The sequence below is a fragment of the Desmodus rotundus genome, chromosome 4 (assembly GCF_022682495.2).
Source record: "Desmodus rotundus isolate HL8 chromosome 4, HLdesRot8A.1, whole genome shotgun sequence".
Lineage (NCBI taxonomy): Eukaryota > Metazoa > Chordata > Mammalia > Chiroptera > Phyllostomidae > Desmodus > Desmodus rotundus.
Genome location: NC_071390.1, coordinates 89,040,662 through 89,061,268, shown reverse-complemented (window position 1 = coordinate 89,061,268; position 20,607 = coordinate 89,040,662). Strand labels below are relative to the sequence as shown.

General features: G+C 38.3%; 1 protein-coding gene and 1 long non-coding RNA gene across 4 annotated transcripts in view; one reads left to right on the top strand and one right to left on the bottom strand.

Annotated features, from left to right (window-relative positions):
- Positions 1-187, bottom strand: part of SMARCAD1 (SNF2 related chromatin remodeling ATPase with DExD box 1) — a 101,476-nt gene extending 101,289 nt beyond the window's left edge. For 2 of the 3 annotated variants that reach the window (XM_024574808.3, XM_024574810.3), the window contains exon 1: positions 60-187. The gene's annotated coding sequence lies outside the window, so the exon portion shown is untranslated. The remainder of the gene's footprint in view (positions 1-59) is intronic. The other variant, XM_045183658.2, reaches the window with a different exon arrangement.
- LOC123478115 (uncharacterized) lies at positions 151-20,177 on the top strand. Its single transcript, XR_006653248.3, has 3 exons — positions 151-269; positions 2,593-2,683; positions 18,942-20,177. It is a non-coding gene; the product is annotated as an uncharacterized lncRNA (long non-coding RNA).
- Positions 20,178-20,607: the final 430 nt, after the last annotated feature.

Here is a 20,607-nt window from a genome sequence, read left to right as displayed (position 1 = left end):
CATCTCTTTCAATGCTCACTCGGCAGCTCGCTCTCCTCCTTTCTTCTTTTAGTACTTACAGTCTAGCAGTCTTAGTGCGGTATAACAAAGGTTGAAAAGAAAAAATATAATTCCTGGCGCGGGGCGACGGGAACCGGGCCGGGACCTTCTAAAACAGCACGGACAAATCGAACGAGCGCGTAGTGATGACGCAACACGCAGCCTAAGGGTTTTTTTCCTTCCCTAGCGACGCTGGAGCGGAAAATGGCTGGGCGCGAGCTGTTGTCATGGTAACTCGTATCCTCCTCTGCCTAGGAAGAGAGCTTATGGCCTGTTTCTCTGGGTTAGCTGGGGAGGTGTTAAATAGAACCATAATAAATAGCGCAATGACAAGAAATAGCACAACAATAATATATAATGTTTGATATGTTATGGTCCATATTTTAGATAACATAGATAGCATAATAACAATATCGTGCTAAATGTTTTATGTGTATAATCTGAACTCTTATAGGAAGCCTATTTTTAACCAAATAAGGAAACTGAGGGCTGCAGATATTAAGTACTTAATTGGCAAGGAGTAAAAACCCAGGTTTCTTCAGCTTTGAAGCATGTAAATTCCCTCCGCAATGTTGGCTGGATTGTTCTTAGAATATAATATGATAAATACCTATCTTGATGGAAATATATGACCTTAAGAATATTTACTCCCATTGTTCTAACATTAGACTAAACAGTGTGAAGAGGAGGACCAATAATATGGTGCTGGTCTGGCAAGATAGCATAAAGTATTGAAAACAAAATGGCATCACTCATGTCAACCAAGCTGGCTGCCAGTCAGGTATGACACTTTAGTTCAAAAAGGAAACTACCTAAGTCACATTAGATACCTCTGGCAAGGAGGCGCCTACGATATTTGTACACATGACCAGAATAGCCATGTCTGCAGAGCAGGACCACCCACAGATAGGCTCCTGGGAAAATTCCCCACTCGCCATCAGGGGTGCCAAGACACTTATCAAGAGACCCATAGTGGTGGAGTGCACCACCCTCAAGAGCATAACTGAAGCAGGCCTCAGAACACTGCTGAGACAGCTGAGCTCCACACACCAGAGTGCTACTCCACATCACGCTTATCTCCCTTGGCTTTGGCCGTCAAGGCCCTGTTCTGCTGGATCAAGACCATGCTTTCTCTGACCTGTGAGATGGGTTCTTCCTTGCAAGACACTGATGGCTCCCTTGCCCACGGTGTTGTCTCACAGACCTATTCACTGAGACTCTGGGACTTGGGCTCATTATCCCCCTTTGATTGCCATGTATGTGTGTTATATCCCTCCTAAATTGTTAGAGTGGGAGTAGAATATTAATGTGTATTGATGTTCTACTTTGAGTGAACCTTCATTCAATAAAAGCTCAGTGAATAGCATAGTTACCTCATGCGACTCTTATCTATTCCTTGATGCTGTTTGTTCCATGAGCAGCTGGCAGAGCAGTTGCCTGGCTGACTTATAGGAAAGACTATGTCACAAAACTCATGCTGGCAACAAAGAGGCAGTTTTCTGAGTTATAATTTGATCCTCTGGTGAAAAAGGAATTACTACAAATCATTAATCTCCAAATACATCGATCATTGTAAACTTAAACTGGCATTGTTTTATAAGTCAGTGTTTTGAATCGTAATAAAACCCCACTGATTTATCAAATGTGAGCACACATAAAACAAGCATCCAGACCTATCAAATATAGAATCAAAGCCTGAAAAATTGGAATTTCCATTATACCTATCTTTGCCATCCCATTAAATGCACCAGCTTTATACATGCATATTAAATGATGTGTTCAAAGGATAGATCAGCTTATAAGTAACTTATTCTTGGTAATGAAAAATATTTTTTAAGATCTCTCTTATCAGCTTAAAATATACAAGACAAGACAATATTATTGACTGTAGTCACCATACTATACATGTAAATTTTAAAAAAGTATTTGCTATATATTCAGATAGATCTAACATTGAAAATTGGATTCCATTAGGTAAATGACCTCAGGTAAATTATATACAACTTTTCTAAGTCTTAGTTTCCTCATTTTTTAAATGTGGTTGATAATAACTCTTAGGGCAATTTTCTGCAACAGTCCAAACCTTTTTGACATTTTTGTACAGCTGGAGAAAGAGTGAAAATGGAGACTCACATACTATAAGTCTAAATATTTAAACATTGTAAATGGAGCTAACGAACTTTAAAAATAAAATATGTTCTATTGTCCTATTTTGAAATGACCTAGAAAACCAGGTTGAATTTGTGGCAGACAAAATGTGAGTGAATCAAGGAGAATTGGTTGGCCCATGCGTCTGCCTTTCCTATGTTATTTCCTCCCACTTTAAAACGATTAGGGGTTGTGTGCTCATGCATATGGACACCCAGCTCAAATGTCCAACTCTGACTCCACCTAGGGTTGCCATATTTGCAAATAAAAAAAAGGTGTTTAGTCAAATATGAATTTTTCTTAAATATTAATTTTAGATAAACTACAAATACTCTTTTAGTACAAGTAAGTCCCATGAAATATTTGGAACTTAAGTTATACTGAAAAATTATTTTTTTTTTCCAGTTCTAAGGATGGGGTGGTTCTGCACCATTCATAGACCTGGGAAGATTGGAACGACCCATGATTGGGATTTTGCTTGTCAGTGGGTCAGAAGGTAAGAAAGTGTATAACAAAGTACCACAGACTACCATAACAAAATATCAGACTAAATGGCTTACACAACAGAAATATATTTTCTTACAACTCCGAAGACTAGAAGTGTAATAGCAAGGTGTTGGCAGAATTTGTTTCTTCTAAGAACCATGAGGGAAAGATCTGTTCCAAGACTCTCTGGCTTATAGATGGCTGTCTTCTTCTGTGTCTTTACATAATCTTCCCTCTGTACTAGCTTGTATCCACATTTTCTCTTCTAGAATTACACCAATCTTACTGGATTAGGGCCCACCCTAAAGACCACATTTATAACTTAATTCCCTCTCTAAAGGCCCTGTCTCCAAGTATAGTCACATTGTCAAGTATGAACATATGAATTTTGAGTGGGACACCATTCTGCCTGTAACAGAGGACAAGAGAATAAAATAAAGGAATTCTCTGTATGGCCCTTGAAATCTTCTAGAATGGTAGTCTGCAAGTAAAAGAGATCACTGAATTCAAGGCAGAATCAATTAGAAGAGACTATGAACCAAAAACATCCTGAAGATTACTTTTTAATTTATAGGAATTTTAAAACTGCCTTGCAAGCTTTTTTTTTTTTTTGCTTTTTTTTTTCAGGAAAAAAAAAAACCCTACAGCCTACAAAGGAATAAAAGAATCTGTGAAAATTATAATTAAACTAAATGCCAGAAGGTAATGATGTAACAGCTACAAAGATCTGGAGGGAAAATATCATGACTCTATTTTTCTAGATCAATATATGTTATTCAACCTAAGCACAAATAGCAGCCATCTCAGATTGCTCTGTAGCTCAGGCAGTGTGGCCCCAGGTAAAACAGGTGGAGCCTGACCATGGCCTGCACTGCCTAAGAAACCCCAGAGCCAGGGCACCCACTAGACAGCTACAGACCACATCGGACCACCACCACCTGGCCCCTGCACAGCTGATCCTCCACAGAGGGTGGAGGTTGGTGAGCAGTGATCATAGCCAATCTGTGCAACTGATTGGCCTGGGTAAAATCCCTCCCATTGATCTGTCAACAGCAAAGAAGGCTCAACTACAGGAGGAAGGTGTACTCAGCCCACACAAAGGGCACACTTCCAGTACCCAGCTTGGGTGACAGGGGAGGCTAAGCCACTGGACCCTACAGGACATCTGCTACCTTAGGCCATGCTACCAAGACAGGGAGTCATAACAGCTCTACCTACTACATAGAAACAAACACAAGGAGGCTGCCAAAATGAGGAGACAAAGAACATGGCTGGCCCAAATGAAAGAACAGATCAAAAATGCAAAAAAATAACTAAAAATGGACATAAGCAATCAGATGCAGAGTTCAAAACACTGGTTATAAAGATGTTCAAGGAACTTAGGACTTCATCAGCATAAAAAAGATCCACTCAGATTCAGGAAGCACAGAGAGTCCCAAACTAGATGGATGCAAAGAGGACCACACCAAGACACATCATAATTAAAATGCCAAAGGTTAAAGATAAACAGAGAGTCTTAAAAGTAGCAAGGGAAAAGAAGTTAGTTACCTACAGGGGAATTCCCATAAGACTGTCAGCTGATTTTTCAAAAGAAACTTTGCAGGCTAGAAGGGACTGGCAAGAAATATCAAAGTCAGGAAAAGCGGGGACCTTCCACTGTATCGTTATTCTGAAACTGTTGTGAGTATGTTCTTGGATAAAGCAAATGAATAACTATTATTCCCTGTTTCTTTGAGAACCAAGATTATCAAGTAGCAGAAAGAAAATGTAGAGGTGGCACAGAGAGGTTAGAGTGCAAATCCTAAAGTGCAGAGCGGTCCTTTATTTGTACTGGAAATATCAGTAGAAACTTATGAAGTTTCATACCCACACATACCCACACAAAGGCACACACTATATACTTACACATATAACATGTGTGTGTGTTTTCTGTCTGTGTCCACTGAAAAGGCCTGGGAACTGACTAGCCTAACATACATCTCTACCTCCAACCTTGTGGTCTTGAAATATCATTTACCGCTAAAGAAAATTATCACTTCTTGGAAAAAGGACAGATTACAGTTTGGACAGAAAATGTTCATAATGAACCTAGAATATCTTTCTGTACCAAAAAGCAAGAAAGTTATCAAAGATCGCTAACATCATTGCAAAAGATCCAGGAGTCAACTTGAAGAACCTTCCACCACTGACCAAAGATGGAACAATTTGAACTTCAATAAGAGTAAAAATTATAATTTCTTGAAAGCCATCAAATACGTGAGTTCTTTATGTTATTTTTTTTTTCTTTTAAAAACTGGTTGTCTTTGGAGAATGAAAGGAAGACAATTCAGAATCATGAAAACTGGTAAAAACTAAGCTTTTATTCTGCCTTCACTCTGTGAAGGGTTCTACTAGGTAATCAAACAATAAATGAAAGGAAGTGTCTCTATAAAAAGTATTTCAAGTAGTATATGAGAAAGAAGTGATAAAATTTGAATCACACAGCAAGACTGGCCCAGATTCCTGACCTACAAAATCATGATATGCAATAAAATGGCTATTGTTTTTTTACAGTTCTCTCTTTCTTTTTTAGATTCTAGTGCTATTCTTTCTCTTTGCTTCCTTCCTTCTTCTTTTTCCTTCCTTCCTTCTTTCTTTTCTCCCTCCCTTCCTCCCTTCCTTCCTCTCTCTCTCTTCTTTCTTTCTTTCTTCCTTTCATTTTTTTCCATTACCATTTAACCCCCTTATGGCCCCCTCCCCGCTGCAATCACCACACTGTTGTCCATGTCCATGAGTCTTTTTCCTTTTTGCTCAGTCCCTAACCCCCTTCCATCCCCCCAATAGCTGTCAATCTGCTCTCTATCTATACATCTTTCTATTTCACTTGTTAGTTTCATTTGTTCATTAGATTCCACAAATGAGTGAAATAATATGGTGTTTGTCTTTCTCTGACTGGCTTATTTCATTTAGCATAATGTTCTCCAGGTCCATCCATGCTATCACAAAAGGTAATGTTTTCTTCTTTTTTACAGCCAAGTAGTATTCCATTGTGTAGATGTACCATAGTTGTTCTATCTGTTCATCTACTGAAAGGCAATTGGGCTGCTTCCATATTTTGGTGATTGTAAATAATGCTGCAGAGAACATAAGGGTGCTTATGTTCTTTCAAATTAGTGTTTTGGGCGCTGGCTGGTATGGCTCAGTGGGTTGAGTGCCAGTCTGTGAACCAAAGTGTCACTGGTTTGATTCCCAGTCAGGGCACATGCCTGGGTTGCGGGCCAGGTCCCCAATTGGGGGCTTTCAAGGACAACCACACACTGATGTTTCTCTTCCTCTCTTTCTCCCTCCCTTCCCCTCTCTCTAAAAATAAATAAATGAAATATTTTTTAAAAATTTGTGTTTTGTATATATTCCCAAAAGTGGGATTGCTGGGTCAAAAGGCAGATCTGTTTTTAATTTTTTGAGGTACCTCCATACTGCCTTCCACAGTGGTTGCACCAGTCTGCATTCCTACCAATAGTGCAATAGGGTTCTCTTTTCTCTACATCCTCACCAGCACTTTTTATTTGTTGATTTATTGATGATAGCCATTCTGACAGGCGTGAGGTGATATCTCATTGTGGATTTAAATTGCATTTCTCTGATGATTAGCGACATCGAGCATCTTTTAATATGTCTATTGGCCATCTGTATGTCCTCTTTGGAGAAGGGTTGATTCAGGTCCTTTGCCCATTTTTTAATTTTTTTTGTGAGTTTTATAAATTCTTTATCAATTTTAGATGTTAACCTCTTATCAGATGTATCATTGGTGAATATGGTCTCCTATTCTGTGGGTTGCCTTTTTGTTTTGTTGATGGTTTCCTTTGATGTGCAAAAACTTAGTTTGATTTAGCCCCATTTGTTTATTTGTTTCTTATTTCCCTTCCCTGGGGAGAGATATCAGATAAAATATTGTTATGGGCAGTGTCTGAGATTTTACTGCCTATGTTTTCTTCTAGGGTTTTCATGGTTTCAGGTCCAGTATTTAAGTCTTTAATCCATTAATAAAATGGCTATTGTTTTAAACCACTAAATTTTGGAGGTTCTTAAGCAGTAATAGGTAACTGAAACATATCCAAACATTCTTCTACATTTTTTGTCTCAAGTGTATTGATATTTCAAGTTAGAATTAAAATGTTCCTTCTTCCCCCCTACCCCATTTTAAAATACCCTGACTCAGCAACTGGCTGGAAATTTTAGGCTCATTTCCTATTCACCTCAAATCAGGAGCATCTGAGTCCAAACACCATCATTTAATAGACTTTACTTATGTGTTTTCGTTCTTCTCTTTGCCTTATTTGTCAGAAGAATAATTTCCCACAATAATATCCAATTCCTCTTTCTCAGTCATATAAATGAGATTAAAGGCATCTCTTTAGCAATATACTTAATCATAGAAAATATATACTTAATCACAGAGAAGCATCATCATTTTTAATTTGTGTAATATTTCTATGTGACTCCACATAATAGTTAAGATAAAAAGTTGACATTTCACAAATATAGACTGTGAAATAGAACTTTTTTTTTTTAAAGATGAAGTTTCACAGAACTTTGTGAACAGGACTACACAAATGTGGTGACTAAGATTTCAGAAATAAATTATTGCTTCAAGGATCCCTAAGGGGATAGAATTCACCTTTAAAATTAAAATGAATATTTATGGAGGGCTGCTGTAATGGTTAATTTTATGTGTCAACTTGACTGGGCTGAGGGATGCCCAGATTGCTAGTGAAACATTATTTCTGGGTGTGTCGACAAGGTTGTTTCTGGAAGATATTAGCATTTGAATTGGTAGGCTGAGTAAAGAAGATTGCCCTCACACATTTGGGTGGGCTTCTTTCAATCCATTAAGGGCCTGAATAGAACAAAAAAGGTATTAGAAGGGAAAATACACTCTCTCTGCTTCAGCTGGAATATCTATCCTCTAGAGAGGATAGATATTCCACTAGCTTTCCAGCTTGTAGAGTGACTTCTCAGCCTCCAAAATCAAGTGACCCAATCTCTCACAGTACAGCTCTTTCTGTATAAGTACTTACATGTTCCTATCAATTCTGTTTTTCTGTAGAACCCTGACTAATAAAGCTGCCAAATTCTATTAATTACCTGTGAGTGTTGAAATGGGCTCAGTGAAAATGTTTGACAGAATCCTCAAATTTCTTTATTAAATAGGAGGAGAGACTTTATGGCAATTAAATTTTTTTCCTTATATTTACCAAAATAAAATCATAAAGCAATTAAAGGAGGGAGCATCCTTTCCAAATTTGAACTGAATTGAATAAGAAATCCAACAAAATAATAAACAGCAACAAAAATTAAAAGTGAGATTTGCAAAGCTGGATTCCTTCATGATCTGTTAAAAATGTAAGCCACACCTAGTTGGTAATGGAAAATTGTGTAAACTAATCTTACCTCCCACAAACAAATATGAAATGGAAAAGACCTGATGCCAGATCATAAAACTAAATATATCTTTCTTCCTTGGTAACAAGTAACTAAGCCAAATGTTACTAGTTTGTAAGCAAGTACTTCTTTTCCTAGAGTACTCATTACACTACCACCACCACCACCGCCCACCTCCCTGCCCCCTGAAAAATCATTCTTAATTTGGGGAAATAGGATGGTCATGAACTTCTTTTGAGAATCTGATTTGTAAGAAGTTATGGAATATATCCCAGAAAATTGCATAGGCACACAATAGATTGTACATAATTTCAGGGGGTTCATAGAATCCATATTGCTCCATGCACTTCGTATTAAGAAATCCTGACTCAGAGGTCTTCAGACTTTGTAACTCGTGGAATCCATGGTGATTCCATCCCTGTATGTGCCTTTTAAAACTTCAAACCTCTAGTAACTGCCATTACTAATTTTGGAGAATTAAAAATATTGAGTATTTTCACCATTTTGATAATCACCTGCTATATTTAGTTCACTACCATAATTGTATTTCTGGGGAAAAGAGATTTAAATTCTAAATATAGCATATAATTTTTGATTTTCCAGTACCTTCCCATTAAAGAGCATACTTTATGTTGTATCTTTCCTCACTTGATTTTTTATCCTATTTTTCCCCATCTTACTACTTATGCATGCCTTTTTTTAAAATTGAATTTATTGGGATGACATTGGTTAATAAAATTATATAGGCTTAGGGGTACAGTGCTATTATACATCATCTGTATATTGTATTGTGTGCTCACCACCTCAAGTCAAGTCTCCTTCCATCACCATTTATCCCCCTTTACCCTCTTCTACCTCCCCCCACTCCCCTTTCTCTCTGGTAATCACCATACTGTGTGTAGGAGTTTTTTGTTTTCTTTTTTGCTTCATCCCTTCACCCTTTTTCCCTAGCCCTGCAACCCTCCCTCCCCTCTGACAGCTATCAGTCTGTTCTCTGTATCTATGAGTCTGTATCTATTTTGTTTGTTTTGTTCATTAGATTCCACATATAAGTGAAACCATATGGTACTTCTCTTTAACTGATTGATTTCACTTAGTGTAAGACTCTCCAGGTCCATCCACGCTGTCACAAAGGCTAAGACTTCCTTCTTTCTTCAGAGCCAAATATTATTCCATTGTACAAATGTACCACAGCCTTTTTATCCACTCATCTACTGATGGACACTTGGGCTGCTTCCAAATCTTGGCCGTTTGTAATAATGCTGCAGTGAACATAGGGATGCATTGCTTATGCATGTCTTACAATTGTCACGGTACTATCCATTAAAAACTTGAGTTCACATACATAGGACCTCACGTTTTTCTCCCAGTGCCCTTGCTATTCAGTTTCCTCATGACTTTGCATGGTCACCGCTTTGCTGTCTTCACCCACAGTATCAGGATAGCACTTAATGCACTGAATATTCAACTCACACATCCAAGTTCAAATTTTACCAGATCTGAACTGTGACTCCCATTTTTGTTGTAATTTTTACCTCGAAATTATCCTACGTGACTGGCATTTTGCAAATGTATGTTTTACAATATATTTAACGCAAAGTGTATCATTGTAATCAATCCTCCAAATCTGTATGCTTCTTTTTAAATTGGTCTTTAAAAAAAGATTGCCCCCAATAAGTTATTTCTTTCCTTTAGGCATTTCAAATTCCACAAACATTAAACATAATTCAAAATTATTTTTGTTACTGGACAGGGACTGGCCTGGAGCTTGTCTGCCTCAGGCTGGCCTGTGGTATGTGGGTTCTTGACTTGGTGTAGGAAAGATTTCACAACACAAGTCCAGGTGATTTGGAGAGTACATTTATTGAAGCTGGGGACAATGAAATGATGGAAGGACCTAGGGTAGAAGTAACAGGAGAGAGCTTTGGCTCTCTTAAAAAGTTATAGGAAAGAAGGGAGCCAAGGCAGGGTTGCTTTTAGCTCGCTGGAAAGTCAGAGTAAAAGGGGAGCTTGGAGACAGGAGCCCTGCTGTCTGCTGGTCCCCTATCGGTAAGTCTCATGGGGACTCTTATAGTTTAGGAAGAAGTAAATAGTTCGTGCCCCGGAAGGGGCATGGGCCTGCTCTAGAGAGAGCCTGCATTGAGTCTTTGTCCTGCTGGCTTTTTATCTTTCTTCTGTGGGTGAGACTCTTAGGGGAGGGTTTCAGCAGAATATGCATCAGCTTTCCAGGTGCATTTTTAATATGCTGATGTGTTAAAATGAGCATAGAGTGGGATTTGGGAATACTCCTTGGTCTGCTATACTATTTTACTTTATCTTGGCTCTGCGTGACTTTTAATGTTTTTGTTTGTTGTTGTTGTTGTTGTTGTTGCAGTTATTTTCCCCCTGACTTCATCTGTCCTCAGTTTAGCTGGCACAAATGACATTAATTATGTCTCTGTTCTCCATGTCCCAGACCAGGGAGATTTAAGCTATGTATTCACAGGTTAGGGAGGGGAGGTGTAAACCATTTGCTCTCCAGTGTCCTTGGTTAGGGGAGATAAGGTCTTGTGATTCACCAGGTGGCTGAAAGTTGCTCAAACTGCATTTGGCCTTGTTTAATTTTCTTGTCTCAGTTTCCTTATTCCACTTGCTCAGGAATTTTCCTATTTTCTTAGTATCCTGTTACATTTTTACTGCCAATCCACTCAGACTTAATAAAACCACAATTCTGGGGATAAATTACATATTAACATTTTACATTTTTATACTCTGTGGAGTGTTCTTACTTCGGCATTTGGTGTTATAAATGTCTTACATTTTACATGTCAGTACACTGGAACCAAAAACATGGGCTTCAGTAAGTAACCATGAATGATATGTTTATAGTCAGCTATAATGAGGAAAATGAACTTTTCATAAGAAATTAATCAAAGTTACAAAGTCATTATGAAATTAAAGAGACCTGAGTTCAAATCCAACCCTTTTTGTTTACTAGTTGTGTGATATTCTCTAATTTCTTCATCTGTAATATAGAGAGCATTGTACTTATACTATAGGGTTTCTGCGGATTAATTTAAAATAATTCATGCTTAGAGGAGGCTTGGCATACAATTGATACCTAGTAAATATTTATTATTTTTAGAGTAAATTCATCTCACCTAGGAGTTAGGCTTCTGGTAAACAAATTATGTAAAAAATCTCTTTTACTTAAAATTATACTTGTAAATTCTATAAATTAACCATAAATTACAGTGTACATAGATTTGTGTGTATAGTGCAACTTTCATTAATTTACTAATCATTGTTGTTTGCCTACTCTTTGCCAAGGTCTATGAGAGGCGCTTGGAAATATAAAAACAAACAAGTCTGAGGGGATTCCGCAGGTAGTTTAAAGTCTGTCCGTGAGACAATTAACCATAAACTACAGGTATTACACTACATGCTATGATAGTGAAAGTGCATATAGCTCTAGAGGGGCTCCTGGGATTTTGATGGAGAAACCAGGGAGAAAGTGGCAGCCAGTCCTGCAGGATGAGTAAAAGTAAACCTGAAAAGGAGATAAAGTGCTGATAAGGAGAGAAGAGGCTGATGTGCTGCAGCAGTCAGGAAAGGGAGTTGGGGTTACTTAACCCTCAGGGCAGAGGAAAGGATCAAAGGTTTCTAGGCAGTTATTGTTAAGAAAGTTTACTCTGATGTTCATAAATATTGAATTGAAGTGTGTCAAGACTAAAAGCCTATATTTACAAAGAAATGATAGCTAATAAATGTGGAGTAATAATAAACTTATAAAACTACTACTTTGCAGCTTTAGAATAATATTTTAGGCAACAATCATTAATGAATGATGATAAAATTAATGGATGAAAGGATGATAAAGAATAAGATATTCAAAGTCTCATCCCACAGATAATTTACCAACTATTCAATACAAAGGGAAATATGTTTCCTCACTATGGAGAGATCTGGAGGACTTAACATTATGCACAACATAATATAATAAATAGTTGTAGGCTAAACTGTGTCTCCTCAAACTTCATATGTTGACATCCTAACCCCTAGTATCTCAAAATATGGCTGTGATAGGGCTTTTAAAGAGTTAATTAAGATAAAATGAGGTCATATGGGTGGACCCTAATCCAGTATGACTAGTATTCTTATAAGAAATGGACATTAGTTCCCAGAGAACTCAGAAGAAAAACCAAGTGAAGATAGAAAAAAGATGGCCATGTACAGGCCAAAGAGAAAGGCCCCCAGAAGAAACCAATCTTAATGACACCCTGATTTTGGACTTCTAGCCTCCAAAATGGTGAGAAAATAAACTTCTGTTGTTTAAACTACCCAGTTTGTTATGATAGCCCTGGCAAACATATGTAAAACTACAAACTTTTATAAATATTCTTGCCAAAAAATGTTAAAAATAATTGAGTTCGGTCTCTACCTTACTTTCAAACTACAGAATATACAGGAGATACAGGAACAAGTTAAACACACTGTAAGAGAACAATCTGATAAAATCAGGATATGGAACATTCTATAACAACTGACCTAGACTTGTCAAACAAGTCAAAGTTATAAAACAAAACAAAAAATATTGGTAGAGGGTAATTGAAAAGAAATTAAAGGAACCTAATAACCAAATGTAATATGTAAACATAGATTGGATCCTTCACAGTGGGAGTGGGGAGGTGAAGACTGGGTGGGAACAAAGATATTTTCATCCTGTGACAGACATTTTTGGGACAATTGAGGAACTTTAAGTGTAGACTATACATTAGATAATATTAAGGAATTTTTGCTAAGTTTCTTAGATGTAATAATGGTTCTGTGTTTATGTACGATGATATCTTTATCAGGATATTCATGCTGAAACATTTAGGAGTAACGATATCTGGAAGTTGGAGACTTCCAGCCAAGATAGAGGCGTAAGTGGATACACTTTGCCTCCTCGCACAAAGGAAGGACAACAACAAACATAGAAACAAAAAAACAACCAGAACTGCCAGAAAATCAAATTGTATGGAAGTCTGACAACCAAGGAGTTAAAGAAAAAATAATTCATTGATATTGGTAGGAGGGGCAGAAATGGGTAGCCGGGGTGAGAGGACACACAGCAAAGTGGCAGCTGGAGGACTGAGAGGTCCCACATTTGCATGCAGATAATGTGGGAGGAAAAACAGGGGAGCAAGACACACTATAACCCAGGGTTCCAGCAGAAGGAAAGAAAGCCTCAAAACCTCTGACTCTAAAATCTTGTGGGGGTTGCAGCAGTGGGAGAAACTCCAAGCCTCACAGGAGAGTTCACTGGAGAGATCCACAGGGCCCTAGAACATACACAAGCCCACACTCCTGGGAATCAGCACCAGAAGGGCCCAATTTGATTGTGAGTAGCGGAAGAAGTAACTGAGCCAGCTGAGAGCTGAACAAGTGGCATTGTTCCCTTTCAGACCCCTCCCCCACAAACAGCACCACAATGCATCAACGTGAGTTGCCTCACCCTTGCTAATACCTAAGGCTCCATCCCTTAAAACATAACAGGTTCACTGAGACAAAAAAATATGGCCCAAATGAAAGAACAGATCAAATCTCCAAAAACAGAACTAAGCAATGAAGAGATTGCCAACCTATCAGATGCAGAGTTCAAAACACTGGTAATCAGCATGCTCACAGAACTGGTTGAGTATGGTTGCAAAAGAGAGGAAGAAGTGAAGGCTATGCAAAGTGAAATAAAAATATACAGGGAACCAACAGTGAAAGGAAGGAAACCGGGACTCAAATCAATGATTTGGACCAGAAGGAAGAAGTAAACATTCAACCAAAACAGAATGAAGAAACAAGAATTCAAAAAAATGAGGAGAGGCTTAGGAACCTCTGAGACAACTTTAAATGTTCCAACATCCGAATCATAGGGGTGTCAGAAGGAGAAGAGGAAGAGCAAGAATTTGAAAACTTGCTTGAAAAAATAACAAAGGAGAACTTCCCCAAGCTGGCAAAGGAAATAGACTTCTAGGAAGTCCAGGAAGCTCAGAGAGTCCCAAAGAAGCTGGACCCAAGGAGGAACACACCAAGGCACATCATAATTACATTACCCAAGATTAAAGATAAGGAGAGAATCTTGAAAGCAGCAAGAGAAAAGGAGACACCTTAAAAGTTACCTATTAAGAAATTCCCATAAGGCTGTTAGCTGATTTCTCAAAAGAAACCTTGTAGGCAAGAAGGGGCTGGAAAGAAGGATTCCAAGTCATGAAAGGCAAGGACTTACATCCAAGATTACATCTATCTAGCAAAGCTATCATTTAGAATGGAAGGGCAGATAAAGTGCCTCCCAGATAAGTCAAGTTAAAGAAGTTCATCATCACCAAGCCCTTATTATGTGAAATGTTAAAGGGACTTATGTAAGAAAAAGAAGATGATCAAAAATATGAACAGTAAAATGACAACAAACTCACAACTATCAACAACTGAATCTCAAGAAACAGAAACAAACTAAGCAAACATGTAGAACAGGAATAGAATCACAGAAATGGAGATCACAAGGAGGGTTATTGGCGGGGAGGGTGAAGGAGAGAATGGGGGAAAAGGTACAGGGAATAAGAAACATAAATGGTAGGTACAAAATAGACAGGGGAGGTTAAGAATAGTATAGAAAATGGATAAACCAAAGAACTTATATGTATGACCCATGGACATGATCGAATGGGTAGGAATGCTGGCAGGAGGGGAGGTGCAGGGCAGAGGGGAATAAAGGGGAGAAAAAAAAACGGGACAACTCTATTAGTATAATCAATAAAATATATTTTTTCAAAAGATATCTGTAAGTTACTTCCAACAGTTCAGAGAGAAAAATTACAGATGTATAGACAGAAAAACAGAAACTTAAAGCAAATGTGGCAAAATGTTAACTGGTGAATCAAGGAAGAGATATGTAGGAGATAATTAGATTATTTTTACCGTTTTTTAAAGTAAGAATTTTGGGCGGGGAAAATAAATAGTCTAAAGGTCTTCCGAAGTTCAGGTAACATACCGTAATAGTGAAGTGAGAAGCAACGGTGGTTTAGACCAGAATAGTGATGGTGGAGATAGAGAAAGTATATATTTTGAAACAGAATTATAAAAGAGAATTGGCAGGATTTGTTAATGGTTTGAAATGTGATGGGGGATGTTGGCTGGGGGTGGGGGAAGGATTCTGGAATGGACAATGATGTACATTTTGGCTCCCCTGAGATAGGGAATAAAGGAGGAGAAAGAGGAGGGGGCGGAGGAGGAAGAGAAGGAGGAAGAGGAGCCAGTTTTGGAGAGATGTTGAAATCAACCTGGGACAATGACAACCACCAATCAGAATTTCTGAACCTTCAAAGCTGTCACAATAACCACATCATGTTGTAACCTGCTTAAAGGACCACTCATTTTTCCCTAGGTGACATTTTAATGTAGCTCATAGTTAACTGTAAAACTGAGAGCTATACTAGGCGCTAACAAATACATTACACATACAATCATCACAATAGTTCAAAAAAGTAATTATTTGGCTTATTTTTCTCTGAGCCTTAGTTCCTCACTGAAAGCAGGGATAAAACTTAGTCATGGTACAATAAACTTCAGGAGAGCAGGTGCCTACTATAATGCCTATATATATAATAAATACCTGATAAATATATGTTGAACTGAACACATCTCTGAAATTTCCCCATGTTTACTTCCTTTTTTTCATCCATTTCATTTTATCTTTGATATTTTATTTTCTTGAATTATATTTTATTGATTATGCTATTACAATTGTCTTGATTTCTCCCCCTGTGCCACCCTCCACCCAGCAACCTCCCTCCTTTAGGGAATCCCCCCACCATTGTTCATGTCCATGGGTCATAAGTATAACTTCTTTGGCTACTCCATTTCCTAAGCTGTACTTTACAGCCCCGTGGCTATTCTGTAACCTGTTTGTACTTCTTAATCCCCTTACCTCCTCCCCCACTCCCCCACAACTCTCATCTGGCAACCATCATAACGTTCTCTGCATCCATGATTCTGTCTCTGTTCTTGTTTGCTTAGTTTGTTTTTTAGATTCAATTGTTGATAGATCTATATTTTTTGCCATTTTATTGTTCATAGTTTTGATCCTCTTTTTCTTAAACAAGTCCCTTTAACATTTCATATAATAATGGTTTGCTGATAATGAACTTCTTTAGTTCTTTCTTGTCTGAGAAGCTCTTTATCTGCCCTTTGATTCTAAATGATATCTTTGATGGGTAGAACAATCTTGGCTCTAGATCACTGCTTTTCCTGACTTTGAATATTTCTTCCCAATCCATTCTAACCTGCAAAGTTTCTTTTCAGAAATCTGAAAAGAATTTCAGAAGTTCACAGTCTAATGGGACCCCCCCTGTAGGGATAACTCCCCTATGTTCTTTTCTCTTGCTGCTTTTAAGATTCTCTGTTTATCTTTACCCTTTGGCATTTTAATTATGATGTGTCTTGGAGTGGGCCTCTTTGCATCCATCTTGTTTGGGACTCTGTGCTTCCTGGACTTGCATGTCTACTTCCTTCACCCAATCAGGGAAGTTTTCTTTCATTATCTTTTCAAATAGATTTCCAATTTCTTGCTCTTTCCCTTTCCCTTCTGGAACCCCTATGACATGAATGCTGGGATGCTTGAAGTTGTCCCAGAGGCTTACACTATCCTCATTTTTTTTAATTCTTCTTTCTTCTTATTGTTCTGATTGGTTGTTTTTGCTTTCTTATGTTCCAAATTACTGATTTGAGTTTTTACTTCATCCACTCTACTGTTAGTTCCCTATGAATTGTCCTTTACTTCGATTAGTGAATACTTCATTTCTGATAGGATGTTTTTTATGCTGTTGAGGTCCTCACTGAGTTCCTTGAACATCCTTATAACCAGTGTTTTGAACTCTGCATTTGATAGTTTTCTTATCTCTATTTTGTTTAGTTCTCTTTCTGTAATTTTGACCTGTTCATTCATTTGAGCCATATTTCTTTGTCTCCTAGTTTTGGCAGCCTCTCTGTGTTTGGGTTATGGGCCCACCCAAGCTGCTTTTCCATGTGAATGGCTAGCCTTGGCTCATGATTCACAACTTCCTAAATCCTATCAAACAAGCAACAGCTGGTCTCAGTGAGCCCCAGGCCTGGCACTAGCAGCAGCCAGCCTAGGTTCACAGCTTGGCTTTGCCTAGGAATCTCCGAGCCCAGAACAAATAGCAGCCATCTCAGATTGCTTTATAGATCAGGAGGGGTGGATGGGGACAAAACATTTCTATATATTGTGTAGAACTGCTTGGACTCCATATCTTAGTGGTGTGGCCTAATGTAGTTGTCCTCTAGGGTCCAGCCTCCCCTATCACCAAAGTGGGTACTTGAGGTGCACCCTTTGTGTGGGCCAAATAGACCCTCCTCTTATAGTTGAGCCTTGGTTGCTGTTGGCAGATAAATGGGAGGGACATACACAGTCAGCTGCAAGAAATGGCTATGACCACTGACCACCAACCTTCACCCTTGTGGAGGATCAGCTGTTCAGGAGCAGAGTTGTAGTGCTCTGAAGTGATCTGTAGCTGTCCACTGGGTGCCCTGGCTCTGGGGTTTCCTGGGTGGTGCAGGCCAATGTCAGCCCCCACCTGTGTTTTGCCCCCATCCACCCCTCCTGATCTATAAAGCAATCTGAGATGGCTGCTATTTGTTCTGGGCTTGGAGATTCCTAGGCAAAGCCAAGCTGTGAACCTAGGCTGGCTGCTGCTAGTGCCAGACCTGGGGCTCACTGAGACCAGCTGTTGCTTGTTTGATAGGATTTAGGAAGTTGTGAATCATGAGCCAAGGCCAGCCATTCATATGGAAAAGCAGCTTGGGTGGGCCCGTAAATTGGGTGGCCAGAGTATCTGGGGATTTCCAAAGCAGGTCCAACAATGTGAGCCAGATTGATGGAATCTCAGATGTGGAAACTGCTTGCTGGCTCTGTGGGGGATTAGAAAAGCAACAATGGCTCCTGCTTGCCTTGATTCCAGACACTTTAGTTCTTCCCTTTATACCACTGGTACCTTTCAAGCTGCTACCTTAGTATTGGAGCTCAGAGGGAGTCAATTTGTGTTGGTGAGTCTATGTGTGGGTTCTTTAAGAGAAACTGCTTGGGGTTCCAGAATTTTCTTCCACCGACTCAATCCCCGCTGGTTTTTGAAGTCAGAAGTTTTGGGGACTTATCTTCCTGGCACTGGAACCCTAGGCTGGTGGGCCTAATGTGGGGTTGGGACTCCTTATTCCTGAGATATCCTTGCCAAATGTTTATCCACCACACATGAGTGAGAGATCAGCCTGTTCCGAATTTCTCCCTTCTTACCAGTCTTGATGGATGTGGTTTCTTTAATTCTGTAGTTGTCAGATTTCCATTTAACTCAATTTCTGATGTTTGTGAGCGATGGTTGTTCTATATTTTAGTTATAATTTGGATGTGATTGTGTGAAGAGGTGAGCCATGTCTGTCTATGCTGCCATCTTGACTGGATGTCACCCATGTTTACTTCTTATTCTACAAAGAGACAAGCTTGTTCTATGACCAGTTATAAAAAAGTTATTGATTTATTCATGCTTTAAGATAATAATCCAGGATAAATATAATAGAACATACTATGTTTATAAAACACATATATAATTTCATTTAATCTTGACTGTAATCATGAAAATATTATTTTTTCATGTTATAAATTAAGAAATTGACTTCTGGAAATATTAAATGTCAGTGACATAGCCTGTATTTTAGTGGGTAAGAGGCAGAACTATGACTGGAAAACAAATATGGGCTATTTTCATATTTATTTATTTATCTATCTATTCATTCATTCATTCATTCATTCATCCATTCATTTATAGAGAGAAGTGAAGGAGGGAAGAGGAGATGGAGAGAAACTTCAATGTGAAAGAGAAACATCCATCGATGCCTCTCACACACGCCTTGATCGGGGACTGAACCTGCAACCCAGGCATGTGCCCTGACAGGGAGTTGAACTGGAAACCTTTCCCTTTGCAGGATGACACCCAACCCACTGAGCCACTCTGGTCAGGCAACCTGGGCTATTTTCTGCTGCCCCACAGGTGTTGTAGAAAATGTTGTGTCAAAAATTTGAGCAAGAAGAAATGAAACAACTGAATTTTATGTGATTCTAGATTTTGCTCTAGGTGATGTACTATGACACTCTACATAGGCTTCAAGTGTCACTTTTAATTTTAGGCTGTGGCTTTTCTGAACAGAGATTGAAATTTATGAGGGGTGCAGTGGGTACTGTGGTACATACCTGCATAGACATTTACCATCTTTCAGTGGCATTCAGGAGTAGCACACATTTCAATTTATGTCCTGAGACAAATTTAAACTGAAGTCTTTATGGAGAGTTAGTGATTCATCACAAACCTAACTCAACATCAGTTTAATTTGTTTTCAGATCACTACCATTTTAAAGGAATTGAAGGATACTTTCTAGATAGATAATTTTAAAATGCATATAAAAAGATAAGAAATCTAATGTGATAACTACAGATAGGCCAATATGTTTTACATGTTCGGAATTTGGCTCCATTGGAAATTTTTATAGCACACCTCTTCTCTCCTCTTAGTATCAGTAGAAGATACTTCTGAGTGTGGCTATAAAAGCACTTTTGAGACAGTGTACTAGGAAGAATTACTTTATTTTTGTGATTTGTGAATGACTTGTATGATATTAGAATTGATATTAATGTTATCTCTGATTGATAGGCAAGTTAGAATAATTTAAGGAATTCCTAGATGTGTCTCTGTTCAGAAATCTCACTGGTTTACCTAAAAATGCCCACCATTCAAATTTTATTTGTTCTAAGCATTATCCTGGTTTCAGATGGTTTCAAAAAAATATAAGCACTACTAGAAAAGAAATTAAGTTTTAGGTAAATATGTCATTGCATTTTTCATTCATTCCTGCTCATTCTTCTATCCCTATATAGTTTTTTCTACAATATGTGTTTATTGAGGTACAATTTACATACAGTTAAATTCACCCTTTTAGGTGTACAGTTGATGAATTTTGACAAATACATATGCTCATGTAACCACCACCACAACAAAGAAATACAACACTTTCATCACCCCCAAAAGTTCCCTCTTGTCCTCTTGTTTTCAGTTTTCTCCTGTTTCCCCCAGTCACTGACATTTTTGTCCAAATAGTTTTAAGTTTTATAGGCTAGTTACAATACTTGGCTAGTATAGGCTGGTTTTCTACTCAGAGTCACTCCTTCTGGGCTTCTGCACTGGGATACAATACTTGGTCCTAGGGATACACAGGAAATAAGATCTAGTCTCTTCAAAGGAAGTATCTCTTCAAATGGTGAAGACAGACTTGTCAAGAGAATATTACCACAGGGTAAATGCTATTACAAAGGTATAAATGACGTTCTTTGGAACACAGAAAACATACAACTAACTTTGTGGATATTGGGAGATGCTACAAGAAGGAGATGGTAGTTGAGTCCTGAAAAGATGAGTTGAATTGATCAAAGAAGATGGGAT